The sequence below is a fragment of the Bombus impatiens genome, unplaced genomic scaffold (assembly GCF_000188095.3).
Source record: "Bombus impatiens unplaced genomic scaffold, BIMP_2.2 scf_0318, whole genome shotgun sequence".
Taxonomy (NCBI): Eukaryota; Metazoa; Arthropoda; class Insecta; order Hymenoptera; family Apidae; genus Bombus; species Bombus impatiens.
The window spans coordinates 581,891-590,476 of NT_176737.1; the positions used below are offsets into that span (position 1 = coordinate 581,891).

At 35.6% G+C, this 8,586-nt stretch overlaps 1 long non-coding RNA gene across 1 annotated transcript in view; it reads left to right on the forward strand.

Moving 5' to 3' along the window:
• The first annotated feature begins 2,928 nt into the window (after nt 1-2,928).
• Nucleotides 2,929-8,586, forward strand: part of LOC117151616 — a 46,576-nt gene continuing 40,918 nt past the window's right edge. The window contains exon 1 of the long non-coding RNA XR_004461653.1: nt 2,929-3,889. This is a non-coding gene — a long non-coding RNA (uncharacterized LOC117151616). The remainder of the gene's footprint in view (nt 3,890-8,586) is intronic.

The window sequence follows — 8,586 nt, forward strand, 5'->3', positions numbered from 1 at the left end:
GTAGTCTTTTGGAGCAACCTGTTATCCCTAGCTAGTCGTTGATCTCGTCTCAAACCAGTTTTCTGACCCTCGTTTATAATAGAACTACAATGACGATATTATACGGCACGTCTGCAATAACCGGTTCTTCGCTGGGGGTCCTTACAGAGGAAGAAGAAATCGTTCAAGAAACGATCTGTTTGCACGTTTCTCAAATCAATGCGATCCTTCGTGCCATTCTACTGCTTAGCTTTATTCATTAGGACGATATTCTCACGAAAGGGTGATGTTATACGATAACTCGAAACGAGAGGTCATTGTCTGAGCATTCGAGTTTCAAGGGTCGGTTCTTAAACTTTCAGAAAAAAATAGCTCGAGGGAAATGAAAATCCGATGGATTGATATCTAAGGATAGACGATAAACTGCTGCATACGAAATTGTGGGATTGCTTCGTAAGAACTGGAATTAAATTCATCGTACTATATGCAGCGGGTTATTAAGAGATCTTTCTTCACAAATGATATCGTGTAAATATGTACGAGAAGGTGCCTCGTGAGAATTTTTATTTTAATGTTCTAATATCATTCGTTATATTATTTCTTTGTAGTAATATTGAAATTGGAATTAATTATTTTTAAACACGAAAGTTATAGTTATAGTATTCTTTAAAAAAAAAAAAAAAAAAAACAATAAGGTGATTCAAACGTTTAGATAAAAATATTTAATAGAATTCTTAAATTGAATTTCTTTAATCATTTTGTTTGTCTACCTTACAAAAATTGTTTTGTAGAGTGTAAGGAAACAGCGGTATACGATTGATAGTAAAAAAAGTTCTACATACTTTTTTGAGCATGATTAAGTAATTTTCAGATATTATCAGTGCTCCAAGTTATGATTAAATTATTTTCGTAATAAACGGGCACTGTGGTTTTATTACCAATTAATGAGACGTAATGACTGCTCATTTTGGGCGTGGCGAAAGACACAATGCCGGCGAAAATTTGTTAATTTCTATTTGCGCAAGTATTTTCCGCAAAATTCATTCCAACCATTTTCCGACACGACCTGGAAGGACTGATATGAGAGAGAACTTTGTGCAAGTTGAAAGCACGGCATACTGAACCGCAAATAGTTCGAGGCGCAAGCACGAAAAGTTCTCACAGACGTATCATGAGACGTTCTGAAACGGAGCTTGATAACGTCGTTGTTTGTTTGAACATGGAACAGCGACGTGTTTCCTCAAGAACTTTTAGTTAACCGACATAGCTCGCAAGAAGTACAGAAAAGCGTTTTAAAAAGCATTTTAACTGAAATATATATATTTATTGGTATTAATATTGACACTTCTCAAAACTTCGTTTCCAGACCATAGAATGAACAAAAAAAAAAAAGAAAAAAATATTGAAGCAATAATTTCACTTTTTATTATTTTACTGGAGGTAAAATTATGGGAAAATTTAATTAACTTCGAAACGACATATTTTTCACAAATTTTTATCCCTAGTGTGTAATAATACTTGTTTAAATGCTTTGCATGAATTAGAAATTTGTAGAGAAAGGGATCAACAAATTATTGCATTCATATACTAACCTCGGTGTTATTTGTTATTAAATTTGTATAATAAAGAAGTAAAAGAAATTCAATACGAAAGAAAAAGTAACAATATTACAATAAGAAAAAATAAGTTTACTAATATCGGTCATTAATTAAAACATATATTATTTTCAATAAATATATTATATTGATTACAATTATTCATCGAGAAATAATATTATTAATTAGCTATAATACCGAGGAATGTCTATATTATATTTATATAGCTAGTCCAGAAAAATATTTCCGGATAGACAATTTTTATCGTATGTAAGAATTAATTTGGATTTACTTAATTATAAATTATGAGTTATTAGTAAAATACGGAACGAGATTATATTTTTGATGAGAAAAATATTGTCTTTTCTAATTTTTCCACATAAAGGGTATTAAAATAGATAAAAAATTCATTTCCAAAAAAAATTAATATTAAATTCTAAATAGTGGGAAACTTGTTCAGATTAAATAACTTTTAGATTACAGTAAATTAATTGTAAATCAGTTCGTGGAAATAATATTAAAATGCTTGTCATTATGAATATCCTTGGAAACATTTATATCGTAAAAGTATAAAAATTTGGTGGAGAAAGAAAAAAATATTAGCTTAAAGTGCAATTAAAAGAAACGAGCGCGTAAATCGAGTAAGTAGAAGGTGCTATATTACGACTTACGTCTACCTTCGTTTAATTCTATTGCAGCTTCACTTTTCCTCTCGCGAAAGTCTTAATTACATCTCCTGCGATATTTCTTCCATATGCTTAAGCTAAAGAGTTACTCACCTTCTTCTAAATTGCAGTGAAATTTATTTCATCTACTTATGTCTTTAACTTTATTTCACTTTTTATTTACACCTTTAATGAACGTCTTCGTTCTTGAACGATTATTTTTAATTGTAAAATTATCACAGCAAAGTTCTGCTTTGTTTCTATCGCGTTTTTGTTTTTGTTAGACGTAAAGTGAGTTAGTAATATAAATTCATTAAGTATTATTTTACTATAAGCTAGATAAAATAGAAATGAGAAATGAGAAGATTATTTAATAATAAGATATTATGGTCGTTCTAAATATTTCAAGCACATACGTAATACATGTATAAATAATATATCAGACGTTATCACATGGAAATAATTTATGAAAAAAGATTCCGATAATTTATTGAAAAGATAATGGGATAAAAGATAAAGGATATAACTAAATTATTTTGCCCCCTGAGGAAAATTGTTTTTCATTAATTATATTTAATAGAAGCACATATTCTAAATGTAAAGTAAATGTAAAAAAATGTAAATATCGTAAAGATAAAATGCGATAAAATATTAGATGAATGTCACCGAAAACAAATAAGTTTATCTTCTACTTAATTATATATTAATTTATCAAAATACAATGTTAGATATATCTACGTAATATCAAGGGCGAAAATGCTGAGAAGAAAAGAGGTCTCTTTACGATACTACTCTTAGTAGGAATTTTTCAAAAGTATTCATGTACAACGAACCTAAAGAAATTTCCAGATTTCTCTTCTATCGACCATTTGAACTCTTAGGAAGTCGCTACATGTTCAACAAAACTATACAATCGAAAATAATAAATTATTCATAATAGATATTAAACTAGTAGGCTGAACGAACTTGCACTCTTCATCTTCCATTTCATTATATCTTTCATTAAATTTCAATCCTTAATTCACTTTGGCGCTCTCTTCTGCAAGAAGCTAAGAATACCATCAGTTCCACCAAGTGGAGAACTCGTGAACTTCTGCAGCATCCTGCAGACGCCTGCAAGGTCTGCACGCGGAACACGGGGTACGATGGAGGGGGTTGAGCTGCAGCTTTATTGGGGGTCCAACAATGATCGGTTGCTCCACCATAAAAGGTCGTAGCTGTACTAGCACGCCATGCCTCCCTTTCCAACTCTATCTCGTTCCGGTTCTTCGCCAGCTCTATGCAAATCGTTCGGCGACCAGGCTCAAGATCGAAGAACGCGCTGCGCTGCTCGATCAGTTGAAAATCGGCCGCTGTTCGACACACTTGGTTTTCCTAAACGGTGACGAACTCGTGAATTTGTCTGATAGTCGCTTGCAAGACGATCGAGCAGTCATGTCGAGTAAGACGGTGTCGGGACGTGGACGCGGAGAAAAATGGCGGGAAAAATCGGAGCGTGCGTGGGCGCAGGATCGATGAAGAGCGCAAAATGGCGACGCGAGAAAGCAGGCAGAGAGAATCGACGAAGAAGGGAGAGGGTTCGTCGAGGAAGGGGATGAAGGAGCAGTCGAAGGGAGCGCAGGCGGTTTGGAATGGGTGACTAGGAGAACGGTGAGTATCGGAGGTGTAAAAAAAGAGAAAAAAAGAGAAGGAAGAGGGAAAAGAAGGGAAGGAGGGAAAAAATTGAAGCCACCGTTGAAATCGAACCCCTTTCTAGGTCAAGGATGCCGAGAGTGAAAATCAAAGAGCGCCTCCGCTCTCCGATCGTAGACGGTCTCGGTTATACTCTTCGTTTTTTTCCCCTCTTCTTTTGTCCGGCAAATGAAATACCATTGTATGAATTCCCTATATATACTCCGTCGGCCGTCGTGTTATGATATCGTTAAATTTATCGATAGAGACGAGAGCCACTTTGATTGCAGTACGTATACGCTTAAAGCGAGCTAACCGTTATGCAAAGCTATTCTTTTTGCTCGGCCATGCGAAATTTTTCTTCAGATATATCGACGTTTATCGTTATGTTCGTTTGCATTATTAGTGGTCTCTATTCGTTTTTCGTTTAGACAATCGTATTTGGATTTTCGTGTGCAGTATTCTTTCGAAGAATTTGGAATCGCTGGAGTTTTAGCGAAATTGTAGAATCTCTTATAGTCTAACTCCGTTGGAATTTCTGTAGATCTGTAAAGTTATTTGCCTAGTTTTAATCTCCAAATTGATAAAAAAAGTGGACCGAAATTTGGACGAACAATACTGTTAGCTTACACATTTCCATTGATTCTAATTTATCCATAGAGCATTCCGTCGTTAGATCGATTTCTTTTATATTGAGAAATATTTTTATATTAGCAAGCAGTTATCTTCATTATTCGTTAATTTATTCATATTTTAAACATAATGATAAAATACATAATCGTTGAATGAATGAAACATAAAATGATGAAAATGTACTTGATTCGATCGGAAGAATTTCCGCATTAATAAAATACTATAAATTCTTTTACGTTCTATACCAGAACTGTTTGTTTACCACTAATATAAGAGAAGTCTAGCATTTTTTTAAATAATATCTTTATATATCATAATAGTATCTGAAGAAAGAAAAGCAAAATTTACATTCGGTAGTAAATGTGTTAATAATTCGCATCATTTATTAATATTTCCCCCGTTCACCCATCCGATCTTTCTAACATGTCATTTTCATGTTTCGTTTGGACAAAAGCTATTAGTAAATTGCGGATATTTATGCAAATTTACATCCTCGTGAATATAATTTGAGAAATGAGAACTGTTATTTATTCATCAAATGTACGATAGCAAAGAATTGTATATTTTGCTGATTCTGAACATTTTTAACCCTTTGATAGTGTCAATCAGAAAACTCGGACAAGTTGCGAAATATGAAATCTTAAATGCCATCGTCTATGACGCGATTATAATCTTCATATCTGATATCAGAAACGTACACGATCATAAAAGTAAAGAGATAATTTTGTCTAAAATCGTTCTAAATTCTTTCGTTATTTTATTACACTGTCGAAGAGTTAAATATCGCACGTAATCTGTACAATTCCACGTGTTTAAAGTTCCCGCAAATGCATAAATATCCATTAAACTAGTACAAAACACGAGGTTAAAAAACTAAATACATTGTCGATTAAAAAACAGAGCAGAAGCAGATGCTTCCAATTGGAAGTCGTTAGCGACTTATTCCCCTTCGACTTCCTCCTTTATCTCGTGCACGAGAAACTCAGCAATTCCGTATGCGCGTGTCTCCTTGGCTCTAGACGGATATCGGTTCACCTTGTGTCTCGACGTGAGATTCATTAACTTACACGGGCGCGGCAACCCGTTCAGTCCGCTCGAACTCCACGGAAAAGTGTAATCGACAAAGTTTATCGAATGGCAGAAGGGTACGAAAAGGGTCGTGGACGTGGGACGAGTACGTGGCAGCGATTTTCCCTCGTTCCTCTGGAGAGTAGCCGCGTCGCTCGTGGTTGGTTACCGCTGCTCGTTTCCACGACAGCTCGTAAAATAGGAACGGTACGCCCACGAGACTAGGCGAGAACCATAGACTCCGAAGGCTCGGTTAATTAGACACCGAATCGATCTTTGCCGCTGTGCCCGGAGTATTTATTAAAAAGGCGACGATACCTCTGCAGTTGATGGTTAATGGCGATAATTGTCACGGACTTTGTCCTCGAGATCGTTGGAACTTCTATATGTATGCACTTCTGTTCAAGATACAGTAGTAATCTCATACAAAACGTGATAATTACGTTATGGATATTTATGCAAATATATATCATGATGGATACGATTAAAAAAATAGGATCTACTTAGAGATATAATTTATTCGGCAAATATTTTAATGAATATCGTATTTTAGATATTTTGTGTATCTTTTGTATTTTGTACTACATATATTTCATAGATCTTCATCAAATTTCTCCTAAATGCATGAATTGATTTAAGTGTTCGTAAGTGTGCTAATATTTATGAACAGTAGAGTGGAAAACGTGAACGTGAACAGAACGTGAAAGTAGTGCGTGTACAAAGAGAGATAGGGCGATAAAGATAGATTAGTTTCAATAATACTTGATATGCTTATTAGATTTGCTTTAGCACGAAAAGTGTAAATCTGTCGTGGTAAATGAAGTTCCTGGATTCTTTCATGAAATTTCTTTGAAGTCGTTCGTGAAATTGTGAAATAATTTTTCAAATAATTACAGCTACCGGTGATTGCTTTTGTGACGAAGCAGTATTAAACAGTTTAATATAAGAATAGAACGAATGCGAAGCCTGTCATTCCTGTAGTAGATGTGTATGAGATATACTTTACTTCAATATATGTAATTCTAAATGGAAGAAATATTTCGTTATTTTATACCATTCTCTGTGATAATACATATTTAAATTTATATTGAGAAACGAATGTTAGTTTTATGTTGGTAAAACACCAGTCGTAAAAAAATTAATCTATACGTAATGGAAAATGAATGTGTCACATAATTCCTTGCAAAAATTCATTAATTCTACCAAAATAATAAACGAATAATATATATTTCTTAAACGTGGCAATACAATGACGTACGATTGTCACAATGGAATACAATTGGAAATGAAATATCCAGGTAACAATATTTTAATTATTTCCATTTCATTCGGCACTAATTTAACGCAAATATCCCTCATTATTTGAAACTATGAATTTCATCAACAAAGATTTCTAAATCTAAACTAAAAATATACAGTTCTGTTCGCGTCGCGTATACATATACTTAAAAGAAAAGTTCATTCCTCTTTCACTCCCCACGGTACGGCCGGTCTATAGAATCAAAAGGAAACAAGAAAAATGAAGAGCGCCAACGCTCAAGAGAGCAGAGGTGGCCGCGTTGAAGGTGTTCGCCGCTTAAATCATCGTGAATTCAATTACGATCGCAAGCGACGTTTCAGCGGTGGTTCCAAAAGCTGTGCTTTTTAATAACCTTGATCGTGGCGCATTGTCCCGACCTGGACGTCGGTCAATTACGCCCACCTATCTTATTTACACTCCTGGTCGAGCTGTTTTCTCCGTTTCTCTTCAGCGAGAGAGAATGTTCGTCGCGATAACGCGACGACACGACGTTTTCGCGATAGTCACGTAAAAACAGAAACAGCACGCCCGCGAGACCGCGTCTCGGGTTAATTAGATATTGAATTAATACTCCTAGGAGATACTCCTGGCACGAGTCAACTCGCATAACTCGCGAGAAAGCTTTTCCCCCAATCCTCTTTCGTTTCTGTCCTCTTCGATACTCTTCCTACGCTCTCACGCCCTCCTCTCCCATGGATCGGCCTCTTCTTCACGGGGATTTTAATTACCGGCGTATCCTTACTCTTAATTAATTATCGGCTCGTGCAACGCCTCTAAATAATTTTAATTAAAGTCGTTGAACGGGCCCGAGCCGATTACGAAATTTAATTACCCGCTCGCTGTTAAGTGGTTCGATGCCTTCGCAGCCCAAGCGATAAGAACGCCAAACGAGGCCCTCACTCAGGAATTTTGACCACGAATTTTGTTTGGTATTTGGCTTTCTATTTTTTTACACCTCAAAGAGCTTCGTTACGTTTGAGAAATTCTGCTTATTGAAATATATTGGTCCTATTTGGAGGATACTTGAGTTAAGATATATGTACATCGGGGATATTTATCTGTTGAATTTTGGAGCAAGTTTGGGTGAACTTATATTTGAAAATTCGCAATTTACTCAGTAGTGAAAGAAATCTCAGTTTTTATTGTTTTGTGATGGCTGTAACGTTTGATATGGATTTTTTGATGAAATTTCAATCATCCATTCATGGTGAGAACTATCGATGATTCTTTTCCAAAGGTGTTGCGTTTATAGTTTCCTCTTTGGCGTTAAATCTTCTTGATACCAATCGATTATGCTCTTAAAGAATCAGATAATCCGCTAAAAACTGGAAGTCGTTCGATAACTCCTGGCTATAACGCCTCGAAGCAGTAGAGCACCCGTATTATCCAGTAACCTTCATACATACCGCCTAACCTGCTTCATTTCTCACTGCATATTACGGCGGCGCTCTTTCCAGTTAGTACGCATATTTTGTTAATTCAACTAAAAACCCCTGATCTCATTAACCCGTCCCACGTAACGTTCCGCGGCGCAGTTACCTTCAGAAGAGTTCCAGCTTATTTTTTTTCCTCGCATGCCACGCCCCCCCTCCGCGTCCCTCGACCTCAACTCTTTTTAATACCGAGTACCAATTAGGACAACGGCGGAGTAAGTTCTGGTGCCCCTCTTGAGCCG